This window comes from Sapajus apella, unplaced genomic scaffold (assembly GCF_009761245.1).
Source record: "Sapajus apella isolate SASKATOON/1434 unplaced genomic scaffold, GSC_monkey_1.0 scaffold45, whole genome shotgun sequence".
Classification (NCBI taxonomy): domain Eukaryota; kingdom Metazoa; phylum Chordata; class Mammalia; order Primates; family Cebidae; genus Sapajus; species Sapajus apella.
In genome coordinates, this window is record NW_022436985.1 from 17,130,336 (window position 1) to 17,150,996 (window position 20,661).

At 35.1% G+C, this 20,661-nt stretch overlaps 1 protein-coding gene and 1 pseudogene across 1 annotated transcript in view; both read right to left on the reverse strand.

Moving 5' to 3' along the window:
- The window catches only part of CFAP299 (cilia and flagella associated protein 299), a 615,251-nt gene that overhangs the window by 242,436 nt on the left and 352,154 nt on the right, over positions 1-20,661 (reverse strand). The window lies entirely within an intron of this gene.
- LOC116524489 lies at positions 13,762-14,548 on the reverse strand (annotated as a pseudogene).

Below are 20,661 nucleotides of genomic sequence, written 5' to 3' on the forward strand. Positions count from 1 at the left end.
TATTTTTTAAAAAGTGTTAAGTTAAAATAATTTTAAAGCAAATGAGAGGTTCTATTTTTTATTAGCCGGAATATCCTTACCATCTCCCTCTTTTCCTAAGATATGCTTTATGCTCCCACAGTGTGGAAGTAAAGTCCCCTTTTTGTGCACTGAAGCTAACATCAGTGAAATCAAGAACACTGTGCAAGGTGTTGACTTAAAAAAACAAACTTCTTGTGCAACCAGTCTGTTCCACACTGTGCCTAGTGACCTCAAGGACCTGATCTGTGTTTGTGTTACATTTTATCTAGTTTATGGATGACAGAACAGTGTGAGCCTTTGCTGAATCAGATTGTCCAGCATCTGAACTCCTAGGGGGTAGGTGAAGCATTGGTTCATTCAGGTTGATACAGCAGTTCAAACTTAGGAAGAAATGTGCTCAATAAAGGTTCTTAAACATAGCATTAATGATTTATATCAAGCAGAGAGAAGCACTTTTTAACTGTGATTCCAACAACCCTGATATTTAATCCAGATTATTTATATGTATTACAGGCTTATACTTGTTTGCAACCTTGACAAATTTTTTTTTGTCTTTATACTTTACAACAGGATGATTTGCTTTCATTTACTCATACAACAGCAAAGATGTAAGCCAAAATGTCTTTCAAAGAAGCCACATCCTTTACAAATGTAAAACATGTGGATGAATAAAACAGCTAAACTCTGAAAAGAAAAATGAGTTGAGCTACTGACTAATACCTTATTGCAAAAGGGTTTTCACTATAGGAATATGTTTGTCTTAGTTTTAACATTTATTGGGCTTGTTTTGATTTAGCATGCTTTTTTCAACTACTGAGAAAAGTTGAAGTATTAATAACCACAGTATTTGTAATAGTAAAAATTGAGCTGACATTTATTTAGTGTAACCTTTACAGTTTTAATATGATAGTCTACAGATTGGATGACAAACTAAACATACTCTGGTTCCCTATATTAATCTTTAAATATGTCCTTTTTTACACTTGTAAACAATGCTTATAGTCATCAATTTTAATATTTTGAGTTGTACTTTTGCTTATTGGTAACTAAAAGTTTACATTTGAGGGCATTTTTTCATAATGCATCAGCTTTAAATTTTATTTGCCTTTATCTACATTATTATTTGCATTGTTTTTATGGGTGAGTGATCATAAGCAGAGGGAGTTTATAGTATGACAACTCTGAAAATTGTCCAAGTGATTCTTTCCATTGAAAGCTGTTTGAACAAATGCATATGTACTCACTTTCATATGTTAAAATATTAACATCAAAGGTGCTTTTTCATAAATATTTTAACACTAACTTAAAATATAATCTTAGCAAACTTTCTAAGAAAAATACCAACCAATATCCTTTTCCAATTGAATTTATATCTTAAGAGATTAATTTAACTGGAAATCATACATTGAAGCAAGGAAAGAAAATGCCAGGCATCACGTGGAATGTTGGACTCAGTTTTACTTACTTTAAGTAAAGCATGATGAATCTGGAATGTATTTACATAAAGAGCAAAAGGAAAAGGAATGCCTCTGTTTCTTACTAGGGTTAAACTCTTATCTAGGTGGTCTGCAAAGAAACAAAGATCTAAGAATGTGAAGCATAATCAGTCCTTTACTAGTCATCCCCAAAGGAAGAATTGATTGCAATCTATTAGGGAAATAATTATGTATTCATATACTGGTCAAAGTATAAAAATTAAAATAAATGAGTAACTTAACTTGAAAGCATGCCAAGAGTTGAGCTTTCTGTTGAACTAATGCAGCCTGGATATTCTAGTGAAGTTGCTGGTTCCTGATTTCTATTGATACTGGCTCCCGATTTTCTAATTTAGAACTAAATGTCAAGCTTGCACTAATTGTTCCTCATGGTTGAGAATGGAAAGTTCCTGATCTGTGTTGATTGCACCTTCAGAAAGTCCTTCATCCGATTCCTGAATTTTCCTGCCTCCAAAGAATTAATCTGATTCGTCACAGCTAGAATTGATGTGACAAATGGGTACATATGCAAGACTACTTTCCTGAACGACAATGGAATACTCACTTACCCCAATTTTGTGTTTGCTACACAGATAATTATAATTTAGCTACATGTATAAATCACTTACTGAAGATTTAAAATATTCAAAGTTGAAAATAATGGGATTACTGCCTACATAAGAGACATAAATTCAATAAAGTTAAATGAAATATTTGGTATACTAAAATTGATTTTTTATGCCTGAGACCAGAAGAATGAGAAGAAGCATTATGAAATAACAAAATACTCGGCAAGGTGAGATATTGAGCTACCTTGTGTATGCCCTAAAAATAAACAATATTAAAAGTCAAAGCCAATGATAATTAGGGCATGGTCTAAAGTAGAGGCCATCTAAATGTCAAAGTGATCAAACTGAATTATAAGAAATTATAAAGACTATCAAGATAGAAATATATGATGAAGTGCACCTGGTGTGCTAGTTGAGAACACTGCTAAAATGGCTGACTAATCATTGTGGCTAAAAGGAAACAAGTTAGGTACAAATGAGGTTAAAGATATGATATAGTTTGAAGAAAAAACTGGAGGCTGCCTATGGCAAGAACAACCAAAATTAATGACTATCAGTAGGTGGAATTTGAAAATACAGAAGTTTTTTTTACAAATTTGATCTTCCTGGAGATGAAGGAGTTCCGAATGACACATGGCACAGCCTTGCAAGTGGGTAACTGCCACAGTTTGACAGGGAAACTTATAAGAGCTGAGTAGAACAAGACATTGTGAGATGACATTAAGATTGTCATTAGTGTAATGTTGAGGTTACTTAAATATGATAATAGGTGAAAAGAAAAACGCATGAGTTTGCTATGAAAGTACTTGGGAAGTTATGCAGATTCATTTGCATCTTTCTTTAACCATTTAACATATGTTGAGTCCCTTCTACTTTTCAACAACACTAAATCAAGTGCTAGAAATAGCCAAGTGTCTTAGAAATAAATTGTGATACACACACACACACACACACACACACACACACACACACCCCATAGACTACTATGCAGCTATAATAAGGAACAAAATAATGGCATTTGTGGAAACTTGGATTAAACTGGAGACCATTATTTTAAGTGGAGCAACTCAGGAATGGAAAACCAAACATCCTATGTTCTCACTCATTAGTAGGAACTAAGCTGTGAGGATGTAAAAAGCATAAGAATGATACAATGAACTTTGGAGACTTGAGGGAAAGGATAGGAGAGATAAAAGACTACAAATTGTGTACAATGTATACTGTTCAGGTGATGGGTGCACCACAGTCTTGCAAATCACCGGTAAAAAACTTACTCATGTAACCAAATACCACCACCTGTTTTCCACAAACCTCTGTAAATAAAATAAAAAATAAAATAAAATAAAGATGGAGACCACATTGACCTGTGAATAACATGGATATCAAAAGAGGCTCACACAAACTTAATTCTCATAACTCTCAGTTTCATATGGAATTTAATTGAATAAAATTACCAATTTATCTAATTTTCATTTAAAAATAAATAGATTATATATTTACCACCATCAGACAATGACCTTTATGAAACATCTCCTCATTTACAGAAGAACTGCAGGACTTATCTAGATTTTTTTTAAAGTTAATCTTAATTGGAATTAGTAATCAGAATCCAAACTCAATCTATTTTTCTTTTTTAGCCAAATATATTTATCCAAACTATATTGCTTCTAACAGTGAAAGTGATTAATTTTTGTGAATCTACCAGTCTCCTGGAAATCATGGTTTCTATTAAACAGTAATAACAACTAAAGAGGATATCAGGGAATAAAATATTTCATAGTTTTCTTTCTTTATTCAGTCAACATTTTCTGAATACCAAGTATGTGCTAGGCACAGTGAAAGATGTAGGATATATAAACATGAATAAGATTTAAAGTCTTTATTTTGAAAGTTCGTGTTCAAATCACTGGAGAGAGATTCAAACATGTAATCCGGAATAGGCTGGAATATAGTAATATTGAAGCTACAAGGAAACTGCTGTAGAAGGAGCAACTAAATCTGTTAGGGGAGTCAGGGAAAGATTTATAGAATAGGTGGTAATAAAGGTGAGTCTTAAATGATATAGGTGGAAGATTTCAGAGAGAAAGGAAATGTAAGAATCTTTTAGGTAGAGAGGACATAAACATGTATGTACAGTCATGGAATGCTGATGGGCCATTAAAAGTTTACTGAGTGAAGAAAAATATAGTTTGGCATAAACCACTCGTTGAAGAAATGGACCATCTTGGTTGGTGGTAGATGGTAATGATATGGTCAATGACTTCCTCAAACGTAAATCTATGATATCATCCCTTACTTAAAACTCTTTAATAGCTTATATTTACAGTTAGAGTATATCTAACTTCCTTTTGAAGTGTGCAATGCTCTGAATAGCCTTTCTTTCTCTCCTCATCTTGCAACACTTTTTTTAATACCCAATACTACATGTCACAAATTTAACTAATATTTACTGAACAAGTGTAACACATATGCTGGGAATACTGCAGTACATGAAATCAGCCCTGCTTCAGAATCTTTGTATACATTGCTCCCCTTAGTTGAAGTACTCATCCTTCCATTCATTGAATGAATACCTTTTCTCATCATTTAGATCACAGCGTCTGTGTTCACCATAGGAAAGAATTTCCTGTACATTTAATATAATGGAGACCCTGATTATATCCTCTTTTTCAATTCCTTGCTTGTTTCTTCCCACTAGATTGCAAGCTCCAGAAAGAAATATTTTTGCCTATTTTGTTCACTGTTATATCTATAATAACTAGTCCACTATCTTGTCCAGAGAAAGGAATTCAATAAGTGTTTTGAATGAATGAATAGCATTAACCACAACTTATAAATATTTTGCATTTGTTTTTATTTTACTTAATTTTATTATTTGCCTTCCAAACCAGAGTGTGAGCTCATCAGAGCAGGAACTTAGTCTTTCTCATTCACCCTCTGCCTTCCCACTGTGACTAACACAGTGTCTGGCATATAACACGTGCTAAACATTTATTTAATTAAAGAATGGAAATAAATGGAGAATTAAGTATTTAGGAAAGATGAAGAAACCATACTAAAATAGGAAATTCATGGAGAAGGGTACGGTCATTTGTTTGGTTTTATTAGCTACTTAGAGATAATGAAGAAATTAGTTCAGTTTGGACATGTTAAGCTTGACAGTCCATGTAAGTTTGGAATATGACACTGAAGAGAGAGTTCAAAATTCCTTAAGAGTAGTCATGAGTCTTCAGTGTTTGTAAATTGAAATCCTGTGAGTGAATAATATCTGAGAAAATCATGATGTATACTCTTCTCAAAATGGAGGTCAAAAAAATAAGAATGGACAACAGTTATTTTGGATTATTTTATTGAAGAATACCCTGATATTGTGATGTTAAATTTTTCTTAGGAGAGTTTAATATTAATAATAATGCAGAACTGTGATACATGTAGTCTACCAGTTTCATTTTCAACCTTATCATTTTGCAAATAGGGGAAAAAAACGAGTTTATTGATGGATTCTCACCAACAAACTTCCTATTCCACTTTTATAGGCCCACTTTTGGCCTATTATATATATGTACACACATAAAATTACATAACTTCTAAATCTACTACCAAATAATATTTTCAAAAATTGAGATTAATTGCTAGAAAATTCTATGTGTGCTGAAATTTCAAGAGCATGAAATTTATAATTGAACTTAACTAACATAAGGGCTAAAGATATATAGACAAGCAATGGCTAAAAGAGAATGACAAAGCCAGGAAAATCATATAGACATTCATTCCTAGTAAGGGTGCTATGTAGCCAGCCCTATATATGACATCACACTAAAACAAGCACCAAAATATATAGACTATCACTAGCATGGTTCCATAGAAAATTTCATAAAGTGAGGAGTGAATGAGTGTGGTGTGGATGGCAAAATTTTCTTGTGAAGGGACAAATAGTAAATATTTTACATTTACTGGGTTAAGAGGCAAAATTATGGATATTATGTAGGTAATTAACAAGAGAAGAAAAGAAATTTCATGTTGAAGAAATTCAAATGATAATAATTATACAATTCACTTTTTTCTAATACAGATCTACTAATAACAAGAATGTAATTCTTTGTTTTTTCAAAATAATATTTTGCTTAATTAGGGTTTAAATATATTGTCATCTATCATCAAAATAATGTTTCGCTGTTAATTCTGATCTGAAATGAGATTTTTACATATGTCATATTTGACAATATTTTTTCACACAGATATTGTCAAATACTTATGACAGTTTACAAGAATACAATTTTAATTGAGCATTTTTTTTTTTTTTGCTTGGAAGGCATTTACAGAATTCTATTACATTCTTCTCTTGATATTTTCCTTTTAGCCTGTCATTACATTGCAGAGTAATTATTTCCAATTGAAGGTTATGAAAGACTTTCTCTATTGCACAGCTAAGTGGATTTTTAAGTATAGAAATTTCCTTTGTACTTGAACTGAAGCTTGAAAAACACTACCTGGATCTGTAGTTAGAATTTGGAAAATATAGCCATGGCAAATGTGAATGGAAATGAATATCTTGCCTTTCATTTCACCTTCTACTGCACAGAAAGTATATGAAGTACTTTGACTTACTTGTGTGTAATAGGTAGAATTGTAAGATGACTCCCAAGATCTCCACCCCGGAATGTACACTTTGTATAGTCCCTAAGCCTGTAACTAGGATAGCGTTTTTTTTTTGTTTGTTTGTTTTTTTTTTTGAGACGGAATTTCGCTCTTGTTACCCAGGCTGGAGTGCAATGGCGCGATCTCGGCTCACCGCAACCTCCGCCTCCCGGTTTCAGGCAATTCTCCTGCCTCAGCCTCCTGAGTAGCTGGGATTACAGGCACGCGCCACCATGCCCAGCTGATTTTTTTGTATTTTTAGTAGAGACGGGGTTTCACCATGTTGACCAGGATGGTCTCGAATTTTTGACTTCGTGATCCACCCGGCTCGGCCTCCCAAAATGCTGGGATTACAGGAGGATAGCTTTTAATGCCATGATTAGATCTTGCCCCATGAGCCCTTTAAATTTGGTCTGGAGTTCAGAGACGGTGAAAATCAGAGATTCTAGTCATAAGAAGGATTTGATTTATCGCTGTTGGCCTGAAGATGGAGAGGACCATGTGGAAGAAATGTTGACAAATTTTAGAAGCTCAGAGTGGCCTCTGGCTAACAGCCAGCAAGGAAATTTGGTTTTCTGTCCTACAACTAAAAATAATTGAATCCTGCCAACAAGAATGAACTTGGGGGTGGGTTTTCCCCAGCCCCTCCGTATGAGAACTCAGCCTGGCTGACACCTTTATTTCAGCATACGGAACTGTGAGCTAATAAATGAGTATTATTTTAAGCTGCCATGTTTATGGTAATTTGTTATACAGCAATAAAAGATCAATGTGTTTGGTTTAAACAATTTTGTAAATTGTTGTTAACATGAATTTACTACAGTAAAAAATTTCATATACAAGCACTATTTTGTTTGTGAGTTTATGTTGAATCCATCAGGACATATTATCAAGTCTGAAGCAAAGCTGATTTCTAAAATAATTTGGTATTTTAAAATTGTTGGGGGCTGTTCTTCTTGCTGAGAAAAATTTCAGTCTCATCTCTGAGTGTAAAAATTATAATAAATCTTGACCACTGCTAATCTATGGAATGACTATATTATAAGGCAACCCATGATATTCTATTTCCAACAAAAATTTATGGATGGTTAAGGCATAAGGGTAAATAATGTTTACTATTGACACTTTTGGACCATTAGACTCAATTATTTTCTACAAAATTCCTAGTGAAAAACAATAAACACCTTTTTATTTTCATAAGTTTTGTAAATTTGTAAAACTAATCATCTCTGTTGTGTATGTATTTTCACTATCCGTTGTAACACCTTGGCTGATTCCACTTTGGGTTGTACCGAATTACTGTTTCCTCAAATTCAAAACTTTCTTGCCTGTAGTTGTTCCATGTAGACTATTTATAGGTACTAATGCTTCAATCAGTTTATACTCAAGATTGACCCTTCAAACAACTGAGCAGTATTGGTAACATTTATTGGTTTATCAAGAGTCACAGAAACTGCTATATGGCACTTGCCTTGTTTTTCAATTGATTACTGCTGTTGCTGTCAACATTCTTGATTCTTTGGGCAACATTTTTTTTTTTTTTTTTTTTTTTTTTTCACAAAAAGGCTAATAGTCTTAAACATATTTATTTTCTCTGAACAAATTTCCTCAGCTGCTGCAATCAAACCCATGAGTCAATTAACTCAACATTGACAAATGTCTTTCCTTGTTTAACTAACAAATGAGTAATGCAGAAACTTCGGTTACATCCTCATTTCACTTTTGACTCATGTGAAGAAATTCTGCTATAATAAGACACACCACTTGTAAATTTTAAATACTTTCTGATTATTGCTTTCTTATAGATTGCAACACTGTGATGAGTGCTTAGGTGGTGATATTCATGTTGACATATGCTGTATTACTTTAGCATGACTATAATGTCACTGCATAATAAACATGTTTTGCTTATGTTGTGTTATGACTATGTATGGCACTTTAAACATTGCAGAATTATAATTGTGTCAACTGATGGATACCGCACTTATCACTATTGAGAAGAAATGAAAGCACCAGACACAGTCTCTGCAGTGGTTTCTTTGCCATTAAAGTGCATAAACAGCCATAGATACACAAACAGATGAGCATGGCTGTGTTTTAATACAACTTTATTTATGGACACTGAAATTGGAAAATAATTTTCATGTGTTATAAAATACTCTTCTTTTGATTATTTCTTAACCATTTCAAACAGTCTCAGCTCATGAGTCCTACAAAAATAGATATCAGAACAGACTTGGCCCACAGGCCATGATAGTATTCCAGCCCCTGTTCTAAAGCTTAGATATTTCACACTTGAAGGCAAAAGAAGTCTGGGTTATTGGTCAGGGTCCCCATGTGTTACCATAGACTTGAGATTAAAGATAAATCTGGAAAGACACAAAATCTTATTTTCAGAAAAAGCACTTTGCTTAAGCCTTGATGCAAGAGGATACAAGAGTCTAATAGTCCTATGTAGTCTTCATTGGCAACTTGAGGCAGTGTTCCCTGGTGTGTCATCCATGAATCAAGCACTTTGTGGGGAATGGGGTGGTACTTATAAATGTATGTTCATGCCTACCTCCAATTTTATTTCATTAGGAACCTAAACTTTTAATAAATGATCCAGTTAATTCTTATGTATACGAAAGTTCAAGAGCAATTTTCTTAAGCTAGAGATACTTTGGTAGGTTTTTATAAATGACCAAATCAATATTTCATGGTCATGCATGAAACCAGAGGTGCCCATATATATACATATATATATATATAATCATATACTGAAATGTCAAAACCGACTGGCATAAACCAACTCGATAAATATCACACTAACAAATTGGTACTAAGACAAAGGGAAACTAGAAAAATCAGTGTATATGTATGCTAAAACATACATCACACATATAGAAATATATACATATACACTCACATACACACATAACTTTTTGTCTCTCAGTAGGAAATAGTTTAACATACCTACAAAATTTGAGTAATTTTCACCTTATAATTATTCTGGCTATAATTTCATATATCAATATCTATGATAATCAGATGTTTGTATGTTGGGAAAGTATTAGAAGAAAGGTGGAAAATAATTTTAAATCGGAGTTAAATTCATATTTTATCCCTCAAAATCCTTTCCTTTGATTTCTTTGAAGCTTTGAGGTTTATTCTAGCTGAATAGGCCAACATTTAATGTAAGTGGTTCTTTTTTTTTTTTTTTAATTTAATACTTAGACAATACAGGGGTTCTGGAACATCCTCATTTGTTTTAATTAAAACTTTCAATGTTTAGGATATGTTTGCATAAACCCAACTCTCAAATATAAGAAAATATTTAGCAAAATATTAAGCAAAATAATCATTGCTTAATACATAGCAGAGACCACAGACTAACAAAGGGCAAAAATGATGTCAAGTTTTTAGAGTGCATCTAGGTATACTTGCTTATAAAAGCCTACATTGGAAGTCAAATTGGCATTATAAAGGAAGTATAATCTGAATTTAGAGCATTCCATAGCAGCCAGTTAATGATAACATACATATTACCATACCTTAACATATACACTTCAACACATTTGAGAAGCTTGTACTCATTTAAAAAGAAAGATGTGGCTGGGCACTGTGGCTCATACCTGTAATCCCAGCACTTTGGGAGACTGAAGCGGGAGGATCACCTGAGGTCAGGAGTTGAAGACCAGCCTGACCAACATGGTGAAACCCCATCTCCACTAAAAATTAAAAATTAGCCAGGTGTGGTGGCACAGGCCTGTAGTTCCAGCTACAGAGGCTGAGGTAGGAGAATCGCTTGAACCCAGGAGGCGGAGGTTGCAGTGAACCGAGATTGCGCTGCCGCACTCCAGCCTGGGCACTCCATCAAAAAAAAAATTGCAAGATTTATTACATAATCAATATTGCAGCAGTAGCAGAAATTTTTACAATTCAAAAAAATTAAAAATTTCACTACATTAAATAAATATTCGTATGCTCCCCAGTTAAAATACACTCATTATTTTCACTGTTAACAGTCATAGTGGAGATAAAACTTCACATCCTGCATTAATCACAACTGTGTTCCATGTCACCTCCTTATCATTGTAAAGGTCATTTATAGTAACAGCGTTAAGTAAATTCTAATTATATTCATCAGTCTCCAATTGTTAGATAATTAGGTTGCTTGCTGATTTTTAAATTTAAAAATTGCATTCAAGCAACAACTAACTAGAAGGCAACCAGTCCAGTGTTCCCCACCATTAGGTGGAGACTGGGGTTAAATAGAAGATGGCTTTCCCTGTTAGATCAATAGACCAGTTCTGTTCCCACTCCTCCTACTCAGCAGTTAGTACGTTACTGATAACGGAACAGAATTGTTCAAACTCCTTTTCCTCTTTTCTTGGACACATGACCAGATTAAAGTTTCTCATACAATTAGATTTGGCCACATGACAGGGTTCTGGATGATGGGACATTAGCTTAAGCAATGTGCAACATTTTTAGGCTAGCTCATATGTATATTTAATCATACCTACCCACCAACATCCATGATCTTCATTCTTGCATTGAAAGGAAACTACTATACCACCCTGGCAGCCATGTGATAAAGAGGTCAGAGATTCCATTAACATGGGTCCCTGAATCACTAAGTGAAACAGAGTGTCGCCCACTTTTCAATAATCTAGAATTGCTCAGGGGCATTTTGTAAGAAATAAACTTCTGGTTGTTTAAGCAATTAGAAATGTTGGGTGTGAATTTATTTCAGCAGTTACTATTATATTATTAAATGTAATTAGAGATACACGCAAATAGAAGATTGTGTTTTTCTCTCCTTTCCAAGGCAAAACTGCTAGCACTTTTGTCTCTCCAGGCCTGCACTACTCCTGATTTTATTGTTATCAGCAGTTTCTACTTTAGCCTATAGTAAAAGCCTAAGGGTATTAGCTCTATGCTCTCCTCTCCATACAAAATGTGGCTGAGCCTTACCCAATTTCTAGTATCACATCTAAAATGGTAAGAATGATCATTTAACACTGTAGGCCCAGTTCTAAATTGACAACTTACATAATACAAAAATCAAATATATCAACATTTATAAAACAGAATACATTAGAGTTGTCTGAAACCTCCAAAAGTGATTGCTACTTTGCAGACATAGTTCTATCTAGAATAGTCAGAGCTGGTATTATGTTAGATTGTTTTGGCAACCAATATTTATTCATTTTATTACAATTAAATGCAAAGAAAAGAATGTTGCTTCTGCAAATTTCAGGAATGTTTGCTCTTTTGCCAGTGATAACATTGACATATAATTATGCACATTATCTGCTCTATCTATTATGAACTTAACCATAAAGTAACTGTAAAATTACATCACATGGTATTCTTAGGTATGAACAAAATATGAGATTTCTTAAATGCAACGTGCATCATCTCTGTATGTATCTAATCTTAAGTAGGTCTTCAATTTAACTCTGCATTCCTTAAATTCATCTGACAGCCGATCTTATTTCCTGTGATAGCTCCTCCAGACTTTTCTACTCTTCTACAGTGACCATCCCCAACCCTGCATTTCTCATTTTCAGCATTTGATATTACTGAGATGATGCAGACCATCATACACGAGTTGCTCAAATTCTTTGGCTTTCCCTCATCTTTATCTTCATTTATATATTTACTACTCTTACTTTCCACAGCATATGAATAACTTTCCATCAGCTCTTTCCAGCCTTGTCATATGCCTCCTGTAATCTAAATACACACCCATTCTTACTCTTGACTCCATGTATTTCTGTCTCCTCCAGTTTTTTTCTATCAGACCTCCTCTTTTTACCAGCACATGCAATTTTCTCCTCTATCAATTTCTTTTTCTCATTCTGAAGCAAGATTCTACATATCCATAAAGACCAAAAAATGAAATAAAGAAAATCATCCCCAAGGCTTCTCAATGTCATCTCATCTTTCTCCTCCTTTTCACAAATATTTAAAAGGAAAACTATACTTTCTTTCCTTCCCCAGACACTGGTTTCTTAATTATTCTTAATCTAAATAAGAAGTAGACTGGAAATTGTCAGCTGAAGATGAGCTAAGACATAGAAATAGAAGCGCAAAGGCAGGATGATGTAAAAGGATGACACACTTGGAGGAAAACATTTATGTTGGATGGTAAACTTGTGTATTTTCAGGGGAAGAATAAGAGAAAGGGCTGGAAAAGTAGAATATGATATTTTACAGAGGGCTCTGAATAGCAAGAACTGCACGATATTCAGTGCTTTCATTGAAATTATTTTATTTTATTTTATTTGCAGAGACAAGTGAACATTTATTTTTGTACCTTTCCTCCCATGTATATTTCAAGTCTTTTTCACAACAAGGCCCCAGGAATCTCCAGATTCACTTAGGTCCCTGGGCTTGTCCACTGCTGCAGGATTCTTAGGGAGCCTTGTACAAATGCTAGAGTTACTCAGTTACCAACATTAAACCCTAGGATAGGAGATGCAGCAAAGCAGGACTCCTTCCTCCATGGAATGTGCTGATTTCAGACGAGGGGGCAGCCAATGTAGAAAACGTCATAATATTTCCCTTGGAACTGGACTCTGATGAGAGGTGCTTACCATAAACATAAGCTACTGTTTTTTCTTTTCTTTTTTGAGACAGCTTCACTCTTGTTGCCCAGGCTAGAATGCAATGGTGCGATCTTGGCTCACCACCACCTCAGCCTCCCAATTTCAAGTGATTCTCCTGTCTCAGCCTCCTGAGTAGCTGGGATTACAGGCATGAGCCACCACACCTTGCTAATTTTTGTAGTTTTAGTAGAGATAGGGTTTCGCTATCTTGGTCAGGCTGGTCTTGAACTCCCAACATTAGGTGATCTGCCCTCCTCGGCTTCCCAAAGTACTGGGATTATGGGCATGAGCCACTGCACCCAGCCAGCTACTGTCTTTTCTTTGACCCTTCCTTTCTGGTTTTTGAAGATAAAGCAGGAAATAATCTTCTCTAAAGATACTTGATACAAAGTCTCCAAAACCGAAAAACACATGCTTCCACTTCATTTATAAAAATTTATTGCAGTTTGGCACCTGGGTCTAGTTCAGCTGGCCAATGAGCTAATTGATATGTTCACCCCAAGAGCCAGGTGTGCCCATCTCCTTAAGGAAGACCACTCTACTTCTGGTAGCATGATGGGCCACTGAGAGGTGGAAAGGGTGCAAGAACTATGCGATCTCCTGGAAATGCTTCCCTGGGAAGGCAATTTCATGAATGAGGTCTTCCAATCAAATCACACAAAAATTCCCCAGGTGGTCCTCGGTCACCGTGTTGTCTGTCAGAGGGATGGTCTTATTATTGACCTTGGCTTGTCTATGTTTCAAATTGAATTCCCAGATAGACTTCAGATTTGGAAGTCCCCTGGTCACATAAGGTTCCACTATACACAGCATTTTTAAATTCTGGGGGGTGATTTTTACAAAGACACCACAAAAAATTTTTTTAGGTGAAGACTTGCAATGGTTTTCTGCATCAGTAAACTCACGCCATCAATCCTTTCGATGTGTACAACAGAGGCCAAGGAATGTTTATCTGGCAATTCCAAGGTGTGAGGTTTCACTTCTAGTCGTCTGACATGCACCTTGTCATGTGTCTGCCGCCAGGAATCATGTAAGAATGATTCCAGTTGCTTAAACCTGGGCCCTTTTCCTTTCTTCTGCTTCTTCTTTGCCAAAAGTGCCTGCTTTGCCTGGGTTGCTTTGAGGGCTTGATAAGTCTTCCTCTTTTTCAGGAGATTTTCTGGAACCAAAGGGATTTTTCTTTGCTCTTGCTCTGCCATCTTTCCAGTGTAGCCTATTTATTTATTTTTTGAGATGGAGTCTCACTCTGTCACCCAGGCTGGAGTGCAGTGGCCTGATCTTTGATCCCTGCAACTTCTGCCTCCAGGGTTCAAGCAATTCTCCTACCTCAGCCTCCTGAGTAGCTGGGAATACAGGTGCTTGCCTGGCTAATTTTTTGTATTTTTAGTAGAGACAGGGTTACCGTGTTAGCAAGGATGGTCTTGATCTCCTGACCTTGTGATCCTCCCACCTTGGCCTCCCAAAGTGCTGGGATTACATGCCTGAACCACTGTGTCTGGCCCATTGCAATTATTTTTAAGCAAACAAATACTTCACAATCTTTAACACCACCAAATATAAGCAGAAACAATTTAAAATCAGAAAAATATATAACAGAGACCCAGCTACTCTTCTCAGTTCCACCTCCTAGTCTTTGGCTCTATTTTGTCTCTTCCTATGACTGTACATTTCTGCCTTTAAAGCAAATCCAATGATCAATGTCCTATTACACTATGATATACTTCACAGCTTTATTTGTCACTATCAGAATGAAGATTTACACATACTATATTTGACATAGCATATGACAGGCAGTGAATACAAATATGAATGTGTGAATAAGTCATTAATAAAGGAAATTCCGGTTAAAAGCATGATAAATAACTGCTTACCATTACTTCTAAGATTTCCTATGGGCTTTTTGAGATATCATCCTTTCTCAAGGTTTCTGTGATTATAATAGGGAGCTTCCTGAGTTGCTAATTCACCCTTATAAACAGATGTGCTCTTTTAGGAGGTAAATGTATATGATTGTCACTGATCCTTTCAAGCTTTTGATATATAATGGTATTTATGCAGTTATGATGTGTAATGGCATTTCATGTCCCTATTGAAGCAAGTTATGGCAGACCTAATATGTACACAACTACGTGCAGGAAATGAAAAGCTTACTGTGTGCCAGACATTGTTATATAGGCTTTATATTTACTAACTTTTTAAATTTGTAAAACAAAAAAGGGTGGCCCAGAGAAGTCAAGAGTTTGGACAAAGGCCATATAAGTAGTGAGTGTAAAACACAGGTGAGTATCAGGCTCATTCTCTTATTATGGCATCATTTGGGCCATTCCTAGGGCACCGAAAGTATCCACATGTATATATAAAAATTGTTTTAAATTTTAAATCCAGTAAAAATAATTCATGCAGATAAGAAAGGCAAGGAGCGCTTTCACAAAAATGCCACCATTTAAGGGAAAGTTATCAGAGAAAAGAGATACTATACTTTTCCCCAATAATAAACTACTTGGGTTAGTTTACCTGCTGTCAGGTTAGAAATCAGGTGACATTGCTCTCTACTAACTAAACAGGTACTAATTTTTTTTTTCTTTATAGTAGGGAAGGTCCAAGATAAGTTATGGACTGCAGACTCCAGAGGGACAAATGGAAATTGAAATTTCCCCTGCAAATATCGGAGACTGGCCAGGCATGGTGGCTCATGCCTATAATCCCAGCACTTTGGGAGGCCAAGGTGGGTGGATCACCTGAAGTCAGGAGTTCGAGACCAGCCTAGCCAACATGGTGAAACCCTGTCTGTACTAAAAATATAAAAATTAGCCGGGCGTGGTGGTGGGTGCCTGTAATCCCAGCTACTTGGATGGCTGAGGCCGGAGAATTGCTTGAACCCAGGAGGCAAGGGTTGCAGTGAGCTGAGATCCTGCCACTGCACTCTTGTCTGGGCAACAAGAGCAAGGCTGTCTCAAAAACAAACAAACAAATAACAAATATCAGGCACCTGAGAAAGAAGAGAGAAGAGCAAAGAGAGAGGCAGAAGTAAAAACTAATTTCATAGACATCTACATGAATATTTCTATAAGTTTCTATAGATATTTCAATGTATATACAGGTCTTGCCTTCCAACAGTTTAATTTAAGGCCAGCCTTATTTCTTAATACTTTGATTCTTGGTCACAAGGAAGATGCTAGTATTCTGCACAAAAGAAAGGATATGAACAGAGACTTCTCAAAAGAAGACATTTTTGCAGCCAACAAACACATGAAAAAAAGCTCATCATCACTGGTCATTAGAGAAATGCAAATCAAAACCACATTGAGATACTATCTCCTGCCAGTTAGAATGGCAATCATTAAAAAATCTGGAGACAACAGATGCTGGAGAAGATGTGGAGAAATAGGAACACTTTTACACTGTTGGTGGGAGTGTAAACTAGTTCAACCACTGTAGAAGATGATGTAGCTATTCCTCAGGGATATAGAACTAGAAATACCATTTGATCCAGCAATCTCATTACTGGGTATATACCCAAAGGATTATAAAACATTCAATTATAAAAACACATGCACACGTATGTTTATTGTGGCACTATTTACAATAGCAAAGACTTGGAACCAATCCAAATGCCTGTCAATGATAGACTGGATAATGTGGCACATACATACCATGGAATACTATGCAGCCATAAAAAAGGATGAGTTCATGTCCTTTGCAAGGACGTGGATGAAGCTGGAAACCATCATTCTCAGCAAATTGACATAAGAACAGAAAAACAAACATCACATGTTCTCCCTCCTAAGTGGGTTTTGAGCAATGAGAACACATGGACACAGGGAGGGGAACATCACACACTGGAGCCCGCCAGTGGGTGGAGGGACTAGGGGAGGGATAGCATGGGGTGGGAGTATTGGGGAGGGATAACATTAGGAGAAATACCTAATGTAGATGACAGGGGGATGGATGCAGCCAACCACCATGGCACATGTATACCTATGTATCAAACCTGCACAATCTGCAAATGTACCCCAGAACTTAAAAGTATAATAAAAAAGAAAAGAAAAAGATGTGCTCATTATCAGAGTCATTTCAATAATCTAGGGGCTATATTAGCACATCATTGTCTTTAAGAAGATCTATAGGCCACGCTAGGTTATTCTCTTCATCAGTCTTTCAGACACCAGCATTTCAGCTGAGGTAATAGCTTATTAGTTACAGAGACTAGTAGGGTCAGCAGATCCAGGTTCAAATAAAGAGAGATTTCAGTTTATTGAACAAAAAAATCCTGTAGATGCTACCTGAGGTTACAATTTAGCAAGCAAGAAGCCATTAACTTCTTTATTAAATAGACATATGCTATGTATATGATAAGGGGGAAGTGGAGATTCCTCTCCAGTCTCACTAAGTCAAGACAGGGTCATGGAAGGTGAAATAGAATCAAATAAGAAAGAGACAGCTCAGTATATGAAGAGCTGGAGGTTGATTTCTCTGAAGGATGGCATTAGCACAGCTTATTTCCATGATATCTTTCCAGAAAGTTAAGCATTTTTTCTTCCAGTATGTCATGTTTTCCAAGTACTACAGAAATACTCCATGATTCAGAATACAGACTCGATTGGAATTGTTTTGAGTTTTTCTGACATTTGTTACATGATACAAGATTTTAAACCTTGCTACTAATTAACTAGAATGAAATGCTTAACATAAGCTCATTTTATTGAGAACCCATATGCTTACTTTTAAAAATACAAAATATGTAGTATTTGCAGAGACACATTCTTTTACTTAGCAGAAATATGTCATATAGATGACGGGGAGATGAATGCAGCAAACCATTGTTTGTGTGTGTGAGGCAAGAGAGCCAGGAAGTAATATTCAATAAAATTTCGGAATTTACCCAAGTAGCAATAATTTTAAAAGGGATAAATATAAATAGTTGTATGGTCTTATCTGAGCACAGTGTTCTAGAATGACCTAATCTTCACCACAGGCATGCAGATTAATATGCACTGACAGCAGCATTTCATACATTTGGTAAGGTATTTATCTGCATTCCACTTAAGAAACAGCTCAGTGTCATATGTAAAAGCAGAGAGATCATTTATTTCTTTGCATTTCCAAGAGAAATGTTCCGTGCCATAGGATTCTTTAAAGGATAAATGTCTTTTTAAGAGGCAAATCAAAACAAATAAGCTGTGTATAGATCTATGAAATACATGTCAAAAGAGTTTATAAAAATGAATATTTACAAATATTGAACTGTCTCCTCTGTATTGTGTTAAAGTGGGTAATGAAAACTTCCTAACCTTGTGATCTAGTTGAGTAATTGAAAAAAGCTGAGATTTTTGAAAGGATATTATAAAAATAAATCTATTTATGCATGTCTTCTGCATCACTGTAGAGTTCTTTCCACCTCACCTCATTTTCCCACCTGTTTGGAAAGATATGTTCTGGCAGAGTATCTAGGACTTAATATCATTCCTAACCAAATTCAAATTGAATTCCAGCCTCATAACATCAAATCTCTGGGAGATAAAACCTGGCCACATACAAAGAACATAAACTGTTCCTTTACAAGATGGCAGGTATCTGGCATATGATTTGGGTTTTATTTAAACAAGCTGATTAGCAGTATCACATTGGCAAGTTCATTGTTTATAATCATTCTATTTCATTTGCCTATAAAAAGTGAAAGCACACATTTTGTTTTATAAGCCTGGTATGAATCAATAGGGATTTTTCCACCTCAAGAAAATACTGCAGACCTAAAAGCAAGAAGGAAAAAGGATAAGTGCAAGAGATTTTAAAGCCCACCAACAATGCTGTAAGAAGAAAATTTCTGCTAACAATTACACCATTAACCACACTCGAATTTCTGTGGGAAAAATAATAGAGACACCAATAAATCTCACTGGATTTCCTACCTAAAACCAGTGTAGATGAATGGACTCACATCAGACTAGGCTCTCAATAAGAAAAAAAAAAAAAAAAAAAAAAGATTATTACTTTTAAATAGCACTCCTTGCCAAAAGAGTCTTAGCACTTTCTCAAGAAAACCAACACATTTATTTTTGAAAAAGTAAGTAATTAAACTTGTTTGCTGATTGGTGTTTGACAACTGAATGTTTGAATTCAGATATTTTTAGTACAAATAATGTCATTTTTACATCCACAAGGCTGTTTTCTATATCCTCTCACTCAGTATCTTCTCTTCTAACCCAACCCAACAATTCTTAAACCATATCCTCAACTATTTGATGTTCTTGATTTTTCCATTTGTGTTCTCAATTCTAATGTTTTTAAGATCCTTTTTTTTTTTAACATCTTTATGCTTTTTTTTCAAAGTATGGAAGGAGGCAATGTCTGTATCACTCAGCTTAAGTTTCTATTGCAAATATGATTGAAGCATGGAAATAACTCATCAGAATTTAATATTAGATACATCCTTTTGGAAGGATTAGAAAAGAGATTGGAAATAACTAGAAGCAAAGAGTATAGCCGTCATCTAAGTGAGAAAATTATAATTTGAAGAGATCTATTTGATACGTAAATAGTACTTAAAAAGAACAGAATTTGGTACTAACCCATTAACGGAAGTGAAGAAAAATGAGAAGTTAAAGGTGGTTGCCATCTTTCTGATCACCATGTTGAACTCACTACAGTAAGGTAGTTAAATATTCCAAAGCCAGAATACTAGCCTTTACTACTTCCTAGCTGTGTGACCTTGGGTAAGTTACTTATACTTTTTCTTTATCAAATAATATTAATAATTATTATTTCATAGGAATTTTGTGAACATTGAGTTAATATTTGTGACTACACTTAACAATGAATGGCATTTAATAAACATGTAGTAAGTTTTAGTTACCGCTTTTGTACTTTGTAATTAATATCATAATACTTATTGTTTCAATATAGTCAAGTTACAAGCCATAATTTCAATTTTGACATCTGTGTTAGGTAAATGCTAGCATTTCTTAATTTTCCATCTTTCAGCTATGATACTGGCAATTTTTTGTCTTATTTGGTATTATTTCAATTTAACCAGATTGGCTTGGGCTTTTCAAAAACATGAATATTTATCCTTGGTTTGACTGATTAATCTAATCCTTGGTTTGATTGATTAATAACTTATTTTCTTCATAATATACATTAAAGTTACCTAAAATGTACCTAAAATTAAAAGGTTTTCCTCATGCCACCCCAAATTATCTTGGGTGTCACTTTGTTTAGACACATCTTGGGATATACTATCCCATGTCATGTTAGCTCACATGAAATTAGAGGACCAAATTGAAAGTTGGATGGCAGCAGCCATAAATCTTACCCTTGGCTGCCTTGATTATGCTAAATCTAATTATTATGATCACTCTT